Raw genomic sequence first — 14453 nt, 5'->3', positions numbered from 1 at the left:
TCTTTCTCCCTTGCTATCACTGATTTTGTGTCTCAGATAATAGCAAACATTTTAGCCTAGAAAAGATCAGTTAGTGTCTCCTGTCAGAGAATTTTGCCTAGTGATATTTCATTCACCCCTAGCTAGCTTTTTCGTACCTGCTGGGTTTTAGTTGTTTTAGAAAGTCAACCAGTGTTGATGCTTATTTTCTACCACTTGGAGTTTTTCACATCTTGTTCTTTCTTTAATCATTTAATTGTTCTTTCTACTAATCCTGCATTATTTTCAGTTTGATCTTTGCTGACTTCCGCTTCAAACTTTTCACATCTTGCTTTTCTCTGCTATGCTAAAATAATGTGCTAGCATCAGCTGTCTGTTAGCCACATCTGCAGAGTGCCATTAAAGCATCTCTTAACACTCTCTCTCACAAGCTAAATCAATTAGGCATCTGTCAGCTGTTTACAAAAAAAACATTCCTTTTTTAGACAGTAAAGTCTTCTAACTCCAGAGCGGATGAAAGATGTTAAGGATACAGGAAGACTGTATAAGGGAGACCCATGTGTACAAAATACTTTAGTACCCTGAAAATGGAATAGCATCAGCACCCTACGTTTTAGTATCCTTCTACCAAAGATTTCATTGTTCATTAAGACTGTATAAAAGATGATACGCAGAGAGAAAGTGTCACCTTAAAATGCTTGATGTTAATACTTTGGAAGTCTGAGTTAGGAGTTATACTTAATATAATGACACCATCAGCCACTAGAGGCCCTTCATGTCTAGGAGACTGGCTGAGCCAAGATGCTGTAGAATATCCCTCTGCTTTAATTTAGTGCACCCAGAGGAGATTATTCAAATGATAAACCATGTAACTGAGAAGCAACATTCAGAGTGCCTGTGTTAGGCACCCCTGACAGGAATTGGCCTCTTCTCAGCAACTGTGTTATTCAAAAAACAGTTTTGATACTAAAAGTCTCTTTACTCAGGCATGTGTTTTCTTTTCATTCCCTCCTTTTCATCTTATTTTCTCAGCTGCTTAAATTGCAGTATTGATGTTGATCTTTTATATTGGTTCTGTTACTAGTGCTCAAGGCACCTTATCTGGAAAGCAGAAGGGGATCCTGGAACCCAGGTGGAAGCAGCAGCAGCAGGGCAAGTACACAGGACTGCTGGATGTCCCTCAGTTCAAACAAAGTAAATTAGGTTGGATCTGCCACAAAATGGAAACTCGGACCTGCAAATATTTACTGTGAGTGTTTAGACAGCACCATAAGAATCATTTGATGACTCTTACCAATTGTCTTGGAAAAGGAGATTCACAGAGAATTACATTTATTTATGTTACTGCTATGCCAGAGCTTCAATATCAGTTAGGGTTTTGGTGTGCCAGATACTTTTCAAATATTAGTGTATTGTCAGTGTATGATGTTGGTTTGACTTCCAACTCTAGATGGCAGAGCTTGGGATGTACTGATAAACTAAGAAGAGTGGCTGCCAGAATAAAAACGATTCTTTGCCTTGGAAAAAGACTAGTATATTCTGCAAATCTAGTTCATGAATGCCAGGAATGACACCTAGCTATCTGTGTAGTAATGGCCACACACCTCTTTCACAACACACACAAGTGACAATGAAGAAAATGCATTCTCATGTGTCAGCTGTTTTTTTGGGGGGGGTTGGTAGCAATTAGTTATCACTGTTGTTGTCTTTAGTGTTGTTGTAACATTCATACAGAAATTAAAATAGTATCCCAACTAAAGGCTTTTTAAGACTGTAGTTAAGTGATAGAGGAGGTCTTTCAAATGACTCACACCTTGCCCAGGATCAAAATAACCCTTTGAAATGGCCCAGCAAAACTTTGAAAGCCTAATAAGATCAGAAGAGTCCTTGAGCAACTCCAACCAACAATAAGAAGCAGAATAGCTCTGCAGTTGTTGTAACTGTTGCAATATATGAAGGAAGAAGTAATTTCTCACTGTCCTACCACCACCACAAAATAAAGTAAATCCATGGGAAGGAAGGACACTAAGCTTCAGTAGGACAAGAAACGCATTCTTTAATAACTCTCTAAAAAATTGTGCTGAATCAACAATCCTATTCAGGCTGGGCAGATTGAGAGCTGTAAACAGCATGAAAAATATGGAGGGCCTGTTACAGGTTACGGTTTATAACAAACAAACAAATGTTCTGTGGTGGAGATGTGCCCAGCTCTGTGTTTTCCTTTAGTCTATATTCCTTCTTTACACCGTTCAAAAGAGTATATTTTAATAAGAGATTTTTCTTTTACTTGGCTATTAATGTGACACCAGCTGCTGGCTGATTTGCAAGGAAGACAAAAAAAATATTTTCTACTCTTGCGGGACAGAGCAGTAGGAAGAAAATAGAAATAGCAGAATGGATTACGACTTGCCCAGAAAAACCCATCAACTAAGCAGAAAGCAGATTGCAGTAATGAGGCATAGCTTGAGGGTTTGGTGGGAGGGGAGCTGAAAAGAGCTGCAAAACTTCTGAAAGATACAAGAAGTGAAAAAAAAAGTATGGTAGAGGATACCTATCAGCATTTTGATTTCACTGTTATATACATTTATCCAGGCCAGATCTTCCTTTCTGCTTTCTTTTATTATTCTTCCCTTTATATATAAGAAGCTGTGAAGGGGCAGGGAAAACATTTGTAAAATGTTTGAGGTACTCTCCAATTTTTCTCCCAAATGAGCGTAGTCAGGCATAAGCCATACAGAGGATATGAACATCTTGAATGACTACCAGCATGTGTGCCCCAGCCTTGTCAGATGGCACAAAGCCTATGGGCATTTAGCGCAGGTGCTGTGGCACATCAGCTTTAATGATCAGACACGGCATGATGTGAAACACATTGCAAGCTAAGAAATATTGGTGCCTGGATTGGAGCCAGTAGGTCCCCAAGGAGGTCCTGTGGTTTGTACTGCAGTGCAGGCAGGAGCTCTGTCCTTTCTTCTAAGTTTTATCTCACAGTGACCTTCTGAGGGATGTTTTCCTGGAAAATCAAGTTGATGCGGCCTGATGAAAATTCAGGCCCCAGGGCAATGGAGTGTACAATCTCATTTTTCCTGTGTCATGATAAAACCCATCTCTGCCTTGTCCCTGCTGGGAATTTCCACTGCAGGCAGATACCATGCTGTGAAAAGAAGCCTGAGATAATATTCTTCAGTTTTTTCCATCTAGGTCCTTACGGCCCTGTCCTGAGTGTATCTGTACAAGTCCAGCCTAGGGAAGAATGAACACTGCTTAAGGCTGTTTGAGTTCTTTGGACTCTGCTTTTTCAATACAAATTGAGGTATGGCCAGATGTAATTCAGTTAGACCAAACTCGGAAACAGCACCTGATCTTTCACAGGTAGCACCAAAGAGGCATGTCAGTGTTGGGCAGAAGAGGGAAAACTACAAGTCTGGCCCTGACAAGACCTCCTAGAACAGAGGTGAGCAGTATCTGCTGGTAGATTTTAGTCATTCCCATTTTATAGTTGATAACAGAAAGTTTTAGATAAGAGGACACCTACCCCTTTTTTTTCATTTGTATGCCCAATCCCATATCGCTTAGATATAACTTAAAGAAAAGTAGCACTATTCCTTATACTCAGAGTCCTGTTCTTGTGACCTAGACAGTTTTCTCTAGATTCAGTGCTGCTGCTAAGTAGATCCTAATAATTCATGAACTTAATGGATAGCCCTATTGTTAGGTAACATCCAGTTTTGACAAAATCAAAGTGTCACTAGAGGACACTGGATTTTTAATTAAATTTTCAACAGGGAAGTGTAACATTAGTTTGAGATATTTTCTGCCTACAGAAATGGAAAAATTTTGCAGTTTCACAAAAATTAGAAGCTGCTGACAACTGTCTTACAATGATGAGTATCTGGCAGTGTAGGGGGTACGTTGTCAGTTCCATTTACTACAAGCGCACGACTAGCTGTAGGGCAGATTGAGGATAGCTTCTTCACTTTTCATCCATTTTTTGCCATTATAAAAGGAAAAGAAAACCAAAGGAGAAAAAAAGAGAAAGAAATTTCAAGAGTGATCATAACAAAGTGATTACTTTTTTATCCTATTCTTGCCAGACCCTTTCTGGGCAACTCATGGCTTTAGATTTATGCTTTCTGTGAAATCCATGGCTATTTGGAAGGAAGAAATGGAAAAGCTTTCACTTAGAAGCTCACAGTCCTTATCTCTTGAAATTGCCACAGCTACTAGACTTGAACTTTGGCGGCTCATGTCAGGCTCTTCAACTTATGTTGACATCTTATCTTTATTTTAAAAGTAATTTCCATTACTTTAATACACTTTCCCCCAATACTCAAATGTATACAAGATAACAATTACTGAGAACGGCTTGATACACAACTATATTCCTGCATTCGGTAACAAAAACATTATGCCTAATCTTTGTTGATAAAACTATCATTTTAATTGAGCAGACTTTTAAGAAACATTTAATGAACAGTGAAATTAAGTAGGGCAAAGTCCCTAATGATCAACAATGCCTCTTATGTAAATGAAGTTGTGCTTGCTGTTGCTAGGATGCAAGCTGAAAAAAAAAAGAAACAGCCAGTGCTTTGAAAAATTGTATGAAAGGTGGTATGAAAAGGTTTTAAATTCCTTTAGCTTAAATGAATATAGGAATCTTTATATGTTTACTTAATATATATTATATTTATATACTTAACTGTCTAAGTCTTTTGGCTTGCTAAAGTTATAGATTCTGGAGTTTTTGTTTTGTTTTGTGAGCATATCCATTCTATTAAATGAAAAATTCTTGATCAGTGTAAGGAAAACATGGAATTATGAGAAGAGAGCTGATTATCTTTGCCTTTCAAACTTTTTACATTTGCAGAGCACCTCAGCATAGTTCAGTGGATGAACAGACTGCCTTACAGAGAGTTTAAGCCTCCTGTTAACTAAGCTTCTTTAAAGTCACTTTTTTTCCAAAGGAAGTGGTTGAGACATCCTTCAGGCTGAAAATCACAGACTAATTTTGCTATTTCTATGGACTTTTTTCCTGCAAAGTAAATTGGGCTAGAATGTGATTTATGTCCTTTCACACAATGTTTGTATTGCATTATTTTTTGCTGAGTATTCCTGAGAAAATGGTATACACACAATTAATTTTCATCATAAGATTATTGTAACGAACATCAGCTAGGGAAATGAGGAGAGGTATTTAGGGTAGCAGTCAGACTTGAGAATCTGATTCGCTTTTCGTTCAAAGTCTGTATGACTGGCTGCACCTGGTGTGTTACACTTGCAAGTACTGATGTAAACAAGTACATACTGTGCAAAACTGCAAAGAAATGGCAGCCTTTACTACTGAATGAGATGACACCAGATGTAAGAGCATGGCCACTTTCAAGATGGACTTTTAGGACTTTTGGTGGGTAAAAAGTACTTTTTGAAACCCGAGTACTGCAAAAATGGCTGTCAGTGGTAATGAGCAAGAGCAGCTTTCCAGTTTATTTTGTGGCCTGGTTTGGACTTCTTGTTTATCTAGTTTAGAGAGCTAGAAGATTAAGGATAACATCAGGATTTCCAAGACACATAGGTACTTCTACACTGCAACTATTCCCACATATATAGTAAGTACAGATTTGAAATTCAAGTGCATCCCTAGAATTGCCTAAGGAGAAAAGTCCACTTTAGAAAGTGTTAATTGCAAATGTTATCGAGTAAGTAACTGCCACTTGAAAAAGAAAGGAATGCCCTTTGCAAGTATTATGGTGTATACCTCCCTTCAGAAGACACAAGATCTAATGGTTCTGCGGGACATGCTGGGTACCTGATACATCTATATGTTTATGCTACTCTCTGATTTGATTGAGTAATGTGCACAAATGAGTCTGTTCATTTTGCCTGTGCCTCCGCCACGGATTTCCTGGCTTTTCTTGCCATTAGAAATTATTCAGGACTTTTCCTGCATTTCACAGCTTGGATGGTTTGGCTAATTCAGCCACAGACCTAAAAGACTCAGAGGGCTACAAAGGGTTCAAGCTGGGGCAGAATCAAAAGACTCTTAGATCTGAAGCTCAATTAGGAGAGAAGCATATCAGAGTCATGTGGTCAGAGGAAAGCTGAGGGAAGAAAGTAATAAATATGGAGAGCAGAGATATGTCTGTGTGGGAGGTCAAGCTGCAAGGGCAAGAATGAATGTTTTAATTAAATTAAGATAAAATCAAGAACTCAAAAGAATAAAGATAGTATGGAGACTAGGAAAGTTAGCATTTTGAAAGCTATTAAATTAATTGTAAGGAGGAAATTAAGATGAAAGAAAAATTTTAATTGGAGGTGTATTTAAGTTATTCCAAATTAAAAAAAAAATAAAATCCTTTACCCCCTCTGAAGATCAGGAGCACGTGCAGTAGGAAGATGAAGACTGTCAAAGTTAAAGCAGAAATAAAAATAATAAACAGTATCAGTGTATGAAGAAGAGATACTAGATTAATGTGATCAACCATGACAAAAGGAAGGAGAGAATGTGGCCAGTACAGTCTGGATTTTAATAGTTATTTGATTCAGTACCTTACAAACACTTAACAGAAAGAGCAGTGTAAGCTGAAAAAAAAACCTGTCCGCATATTTCTGCATAAATTATGGTGATCAGAGAGAGAACTGCCTGGATGAGGGTGTCTTTGCATCATGAGGGTGGATGTGTGAAAAGCACTCTCCTCCAAGAGTCTGTTAGGCCAAGCTGGGTTTCTGTTCTTTATTAGTGATTGATCCAGAAGACAGAGTAAGATTTTTAGCAAGTACTATACTGGCAATGCTCTGTGTGCACATTTAACTTCCAGTAAGATATGAATAAATCCAGAAAACATTTGCTAATAGATTTGTGAAAAATCAGTCTCCTAACTAAGGATTCAATACAGAGGAGAAATGAGACACCAGACTGCCTGCAAGAGAAGAGATAGCAGAAAGCTACTTGTGTACCAGGTTGTTGCAAAACTAGACAGTTGAAAACAAATTAAGAAAAGTGAAAACCTAGGTAGTATAGTCTTGGCTAATAACTTAAAAGTATTTGCCTAGCTTAGGGTTTAATGTAGTCACTTTAATATATGCATGAAATTTCTGTATTAAGATTCCTTTCCTGCTCCCCTTTAGCTACAGCAACATTGCTATCAGGCAGGACAGCAGAGAAGCAGTGCCAATTTATTCACAGGACATGGAAATGCACACAAAGCTGAGAACTCTGAACTCTTAAAATTGCATAGGATCTGGGGGTTGAATTTAATGATCCGATGAAACAAGATTTTGATATGAAAAATTATAAATAAGAACTTTAGGTGAGATGTTAAGATGCAGAAGAGATAAGAAGATGCAAGTGACACAGATGCCCACCTCTCTGATTTCCACCTGTCTGTATAGCATGGGATGATGTGGGGGACATTCACTTGGGAACAACTGTTGTAAGAAGGCAAGTTAAAAAGCTGCCTGGGTGTATATTTAAAATGCAATGTGGAGCCACAGTACCAATATTAATCTATTCATTATCTCCTAGTGAAGAACTCTGAATAATAGTATTAGGAAACACTCTGAAGCAAATATAAGGGAATATTTTGCTAGACAAGTATGTAACATGAGAAAATTATGTGACAAGAGGAGGGTGCAAATGGTACAAAGACGCTGATAACCTTATTTAGTTGTCATTAGACCACAGTACTCTGAGGGTACATTTTCAAGAGAACACTTGCTGAGTAGCTAAAATGCAGTGAAGAGTAGCAAATACATAAAAATTGTTATGGAGACATCAGGCTTTAGTTTAGTAAGTGTTTAATTTGAAGCAAAGCAAACTAGTTGGATAATGAGATTGAGACAAATATAATCAAAGGCTATGGGGAGTGTTTATTTTCCTTTCTGTGCATTCAGGGATTTGTATGCAGTAGCTAACTCCTGTGGAATCACAGAACGAGTTGGATATGAAAAGCGAATCCCTTGTGAAACAGATCCCTGTGGCTTCAAGAGGCAAACAACAGGAGTGGAGATAGGTTAATTCTGGAAATTTTTCTGCAGTGTTGATTAGAAATAAAAGAAAACAAGTCTTGAACCAATTTAAAAAAAAAAAGCTGTTCAGTAGTAAGTCGTGTTGACCTGATGAAAATTAGTGGGAAAACTACTGACTTTTGTGGACCTGAAATGTACTGAAGGTGTTTAACACTTCAGCTGCTCATCTGAAGTAATTCTTTCACTAGTTCAAAAGCATAATTCTATGTGCTTTTTAACGCACTTCATTAAGGGAATGATCTCTGCAACACAAAAAACATACCAAGAGAACTGAGTCATATGAACATCAAGGGACCAATTACACTAAAGGCATCTTCACAGCCATTAACAATGATGGTTACAACCCCAACAAATCTGGTCCAAAAAGTGTTTCTAGTGTGCTTACTAGAATAGCCTCTGTTGACCAAATAACAAATAAATAAGATGAGGAAACAGAGCAAATTATTTTTAAAGTCCAAATATCTTAGTCTAAAATGGGGAGTCATTGCTCCATTTCAGTATGGGAGACTAACCCTTACGACACTACAGCCAGCTTGCACATTGCAGACATCTGAATATTGTATTTAACTACACAGTCTGAAGCTGAGGGAAGGCTTAGCTTATACAAGCCTATATAATCCAATCATAGAATCACAGAGTAGTTTGAGTTGCAAGGAACTCTTAAAGGCCACCTTAAAGGTCCAACCCTGCTGCAGTAAGCAAGGACATCCTCAACTGGATCAGGTTGCTGAGAGCCCTGTCCAGCCTGACCTTGAATGTTTCCAGGGATAGTCATGTATCACCTGTCTTGGCAACCTGTTCCAGTGTTTCACCACTGTATAGCCAAGACTATATAGCTTAGCCTACATAAACTAAGCATTCCTGCAGCTTATATAGACAGGATTCTTTGAGTGGAAAGGTGCACACAAACTAAAGTGTCAAAGTCAGATCTGCAAACCAGTGTTACACAGCACCTGCACACTGAGTTCAGGATCCCAGGGAAGAAGGAATAGGAGGAGGTCATCACTGAAGGAAAATAAAATTAAAATGCTCACAGATTTTTTTTTCCTTCATTAATTTCAAGTTTCTGGAGGGGAAATGTTCAGCAGGGAACATTTTGTAATGGCATAAACTGTACCTGTTAACACAAGCCAAGAGCTTGGTTTAGCTGTTTCTTATTTTCTTGTTCTTTTCTCCAATGATTTTCCCTCTCAGTTACCAGAGGGTCCACTAAAAGAGATACAGCATGTAAGTCATAGTTGCAGCCTTCAAAGGCATGGTATGGATAACTATTTCCTGGACATGATCACATGTGAGGAGCTCTATGCTGTTGACATGATTTCTCCAGAGAAAGTCTTTGAGAGGGACTTGCCAGCTTTTCCAGCATCCATTTGAGAGTAAGTACCAACGTCTTCTGTTAGCAAATGCAGAAAGAGATGGTAGAGGAAATGGAGTAATAAGAGCCTGAGAGCAGTCTGAAAGAGCTGTATACCATGACAATAGCCAGTTCAGGTCTGATATCAGCCTCTACCAGGGTTCTGGGAAAGCACAGGCAGGAAGGAAATGTGCAGGATAGAGACCGTGTTTTAAAGTATCCTAAAACTCCTCAGTCTTCCTGTGGTCCCTCCATCAAGCTTAAACAATCATGAGTCTCCCTTTTTCAAATCAATTTTTATATAACAAATTACACTGATAGCACTGGCATGCTTATCACTGTGATGACTTGACTTGGATCTAAAATGAACACTTCTTTAATCACCTCTAATTATAATTTTAACCAAAATAATTCTAATAGAAAGGAAGCATAGGCTTTATTTATGTACCCAGTAATTAAATATTGCTCCAGCTTAAATAGAAGCCAATGTAAATTATACAGTTAATGTTATTGTATTTGTTCAATTTATCAAAATGCCAGCCAATAAATACGAAATACTGTGTGCCACTTGTATAATTATTTTGAAAGATATGACTAATAGGCATTTTACTAAACTAGAATAAACATTTATTTAAGTTCTGACCTTGAAACACTTTCATGCTTGTTCCTGTGTGTGCAAGACAGGATTTTTAATGCTCTTAATAGTTTGATCTTCTTGTCTTCAACCAGTTGAGGTTATAATGGATATACAAGATACCTATATTATTATCATACAGGAAAATGAGCTATGAACAGTTAAATGTTATGAATTGCTTTTTTTTCACTTCTAATTTTAGAACAGATGCTGCCATCTAATGCAAAATAGATACAGCACAGCTGCTAATATTGTACAATAGAGAGTTGCCAACTCTGACCTCTGTTACTTAAATGGGTATCTGCAATACACAGATATGGAATATGAATGTAAATGAAAACCTCCACTGTGTCTGTTCAAAAAAATATATGTATAATCTATAAGCAATTCTGGACAACACAGAGAAAATTCTCTCACATTGAAGATGCCTTCAGTGGTTAATTCTGGCTTTTCTTGGTGCTTTTGCCAAGAAACAACTGAAGGTGTTTATTAGGGAGAGATGACCTAGAGAAAAGTACAAGGAAAACACAGAGACCGTATGGAGTCAAACAACATACAGGGGTAAAGCTGCAGGAGAACAGTAGTCACTCCTTTTTCCATTGCCAACTGTGCCGCACTAGTAAGTGTCCTTTATTTTACTAGATGCATTCAACAAGATTACCAACACTGTCCAGGTCTGGAGGGCAGAGCTAGGGACCTGGGAAAAGTAGACTACTTCAGAAAAAAACTACATGGTGGGTAAACAGATTTGTCTTCTTACAGAAAAGTGTTGTGAAGTAGAGGGTACTATTGAGAGTACTTGAGTTTGAATCCAGAATGGTTTTACATATGATGTGTGACTCTTACATACCAGGTTTGTTCTCAGTATCAACTGGTCTTTTTTTCCAGACAGCATCAAAGGATCTTTTAAAGAAGAATTCTGCGATGATGAAAATTTTGTAGGATCTCTTCCCTCTTCTGTCAATATGTGCAAAGTGCTCATCAGCCCTTGGAAGAAATGTTTCCTGCATTTCTTGTATTATCTTCCCACCTCCCACCCCCATAAACAAACGCAAAGACAGCAGACCTGCATAAAGTCATTGCACAAAATTAGTCTTCCCTAAGTGTCCACAGTTAAACGAATTTCCAGTGCCTCATTTGCTCACATTGTTGATACATGTGTTTCTCATTCAACTTTCTATTCATAGCCAGGGCATCACAGGGTACATTCCTAAGTTGTGAACGTAGCTCAGGTAAGCTTCTTAAAATCCTTCCTCGTGACAACTCTCTTTCTTTTGTTGCTGCAAATCAAATAGAATATGCAGTGATTTTCTACAAAGAATAGGACCATATGCCATCTCTGTGGTAAGCCTTGACTCTGAAGCCAGGAAAGGCAGCCTCTTGAATGCCATTTGGCATGGCTGACTCAAAAGCTGCAACATACATACAGTGTATTGATCGATACATCTGTTTTTCCTCTGTATAATTGAAGTTCCTGCTGGCTTTTGTCTTCACTTCCTGATGCATAGCTTTTAGAAAGCAACATTATGTTTGTTACTTGTGTAAAACCAACTGTTCATGCAGTGAAGCTATTCCCATTTGAGAGGGACATGCTGCAATGCCCAGAAAGCATCCATGATAGAATACACATAAATGTAGGTCTCGGACAGAAACGTATGTTCAGACTCATTATTACCAGAAGAAAGGGAATCAAAAGGTTAAAAAATGGAAGGAAAACAAGTTTTCTACCTACTCACAGTCCAAACTTTTTGAGACTAGAGCTTTCAAATAAAACAGAAAATATACAGCTTTGTTGTCATGTTCCTTTAGCAAACACAAAGAGCATCCAGGACTAAGAGATGACTTCTTTCTTCAGCTCAGTTCAAAGTAAGTCTTGGACCTGGCTTCTTGCAAGCTCTTATAGCTCAGAGGTGTGATGCCAAAAGATCCATGAAGGAAAGATACAGTTTGTGTTTCTCCACTGAGTGCATTTAAATTCCTCTTTACTAATGTCTGACATTGCAGCTCTGGCCACCCTAATATGTATTTGCACAGCAGATGTCTTGATGTAACACCTTGCCCACAGGCCCTTAACCAGAACGTTCATTTCTGCTGTTGGTTGACTGAACTGGTCATATATTTCAGTAGCCGTCATAGGGCTTTCTACCTATTTTGCAAGTTCTAGAGCACTTGGGACAGACTACGCAAACAGGCTGATTCTCTTCCTGATTAGTTCCTACGCACCCTCAGTCCTGCATGCCATGAGTGCAGCCCTGGGATTCAGGCAAAATGAGCTAAACTGTGTTGCTATGACTGAATATGCCTTTAGGTTCAGATGTTCCTGTTCAGTTATTTTATTGAGATGTACAATTTTGCAATGAGAAAAAGTAAGAGAAGGAAACACACATTCAAAATCTGGATGTGCTCACATAGGCTGCAACCCCACCCCGTCCTTTTTCAAATAGATGATAAGACAGTGGCAGGTAATAGACATAGGATGTGATGATTTCTCTTAAACAGATGGAAAGCTCTCCTTTAATGGAAAATAACATTGACCTAATGTTAGGGGCTACTATCAGCTTCCTAGCATGATAATGTATTGAGTGTTATAACAAGGAAGACAGTGAAGCGTGAAAGCATTTTACTTGGAAATAAGGAGTAAAATGGAGGCAAGCAATATGTCATCAGTCATGTATGGAATCTGCTGACCACTGACTGAACTTCTCTATTCCAGTGAAGAAATCATTAGCTGACTTCAGACTATGCTTATGAAGTCGATGTGACATTGAAGGCCAAGTTGGGATTCCTTTCTCGGTTTTGAATTTCAGCCCAAGACCTCAGACTTGAGAGAAGGTGGATGCCTCTAACCTAAAGCTAATGAGATGTACAGGGGATCAGCATCTCAGAGAATTACATCCTCACATCTGAGCTCCAGAGGCTTATTCTTCATCTCCCTGATGAAACAGGATTGATGTCTGAGTAGTCCTGATGATTGGTGTTTTAAGTCCTTAGGCAGAATAGAAAATCAAGTAATGATTCTTTTTCTTCCTGAGTCATGCACAGCTAAGGGACCCAAAAATAGCAATTAGGTTGCTTCCTGCCACAACAGCCTCTTCTAACACAGCTGCAGAGTATTCATGGGAAGTGCTTGATAAAATCCCCATGATATCATTAGCAGTAACTGTGTTTCTATCTTGAAATCCTTATTAGTTGAGAAAAAAGCAAGCAAAATTAAATAATGTTAGAGCTAGATGTGAATGTATTTATTACCACATTTGTTTTTACATTTTTGACTTTTTTTACTTTAGTCTATAGTTACTGTAGGAGAAACTTTCAAAAGAAAACCTAGTTAAGTGTGGCACTGTCACTGTCATTTCCACTAATTATTGGAAACTTTATGTTAACATTACTCTAAGGAAAGACACACAAGTCAGATGAAAAATGAATGAACACAATACCTCTAGAAGTCTCACTGACTGAGTATGTATTTACCAACAAAATGAGTAAGATTGTTTCTTTAACCAACCAGCCTTTCACCAAGAGTAGGAAAAAAAAAAAACAAACCAGCCTGCTTGATCTAACAAACCCAGTTGTTTATGGCTTCTGTTTTCCTTGGTTGTTCTTCAGAACTTAAATACACTTGAATTTATTACATAGCATTTTCTGCTATGCTGTTTTAACAACTATTTTGGCAGTGCACAAATGATTTGACAAGAGGAACTGTGTCAAAATCCCTACCAGAGCAGTAGTCCGAGAATCCTTCTCTCTAGGTCATCCAATTGATCTGAGCTGTTGTCAGCACTGAGTCATCGATGTCATCCAATGACCATCCAGAACTGTGACACAGTAGATCGTGAATCTGACAAAACTATGTTGTTTGCTGTGCTTAAGAATTTCCATGCTTGATAGAAACTAATGCATGCTCTTTTCTCCCATCAGAGCCTCCTCTTTTCTAGGACAGATCTTGTGATGAATGACACAGAAACATACGTATAGTAAAAGACCCACTCTTGTTATAGACAGAAAGTTTAGGATAATGACATTTTGCCATGAACAGAAAGCTTGTTGCAAAAGCAATACCTAAACAACAATCTGTAATTTAATCTGCTACTGAATTCCTATTCATATATACACACAATTCCAAGCTTGGGTTTTATATAATTTCTATAGCGTGTTGATCATGATGCACACAGAATATTTTGGTCTTCCTCTTCAGTGGTATGAAGACTCTTAAGTGTAAAGTCCTTGTTTAGGAAACAGCTGAACAGGAACTTTTAAGATTTTGAAATTTACACTTTGTACCAAGAACTGTGCGAGAAGATTTAATGTACTGCCACCTTCAGCTCCAGGACATGTAGCAAAGGGAGATGCCTTCGAAGGGAGATACACGAAGTGCCTGTTTGATCTCCACAGACCTGGGTAAGGTTACTGCAGAGAATAGAGTGTGCCATGCAATAGAAAATGAAAAACACAATGAAAGTT

Source organism: Phaenicophaeus curvirostris, chromosome Z (assembly GCF_032191515.1).
Source record: "Phaenicophaeus curvirostris isolate KB17595 chromosome Z, BPBGC_Pcur_1.0, whole genome shotgun sequence".
NCBI lineage: Eukaryota > Metazoa > Chordata > Aves > Cuculiformes > Cuculidae > Phaenicophaeus > Phaenicophaeus curvirostris.
The sequence above is the reverse complement of the archived record's forward strand: the minus strand, read 5'-3'. Positions refer to the sequence as shown.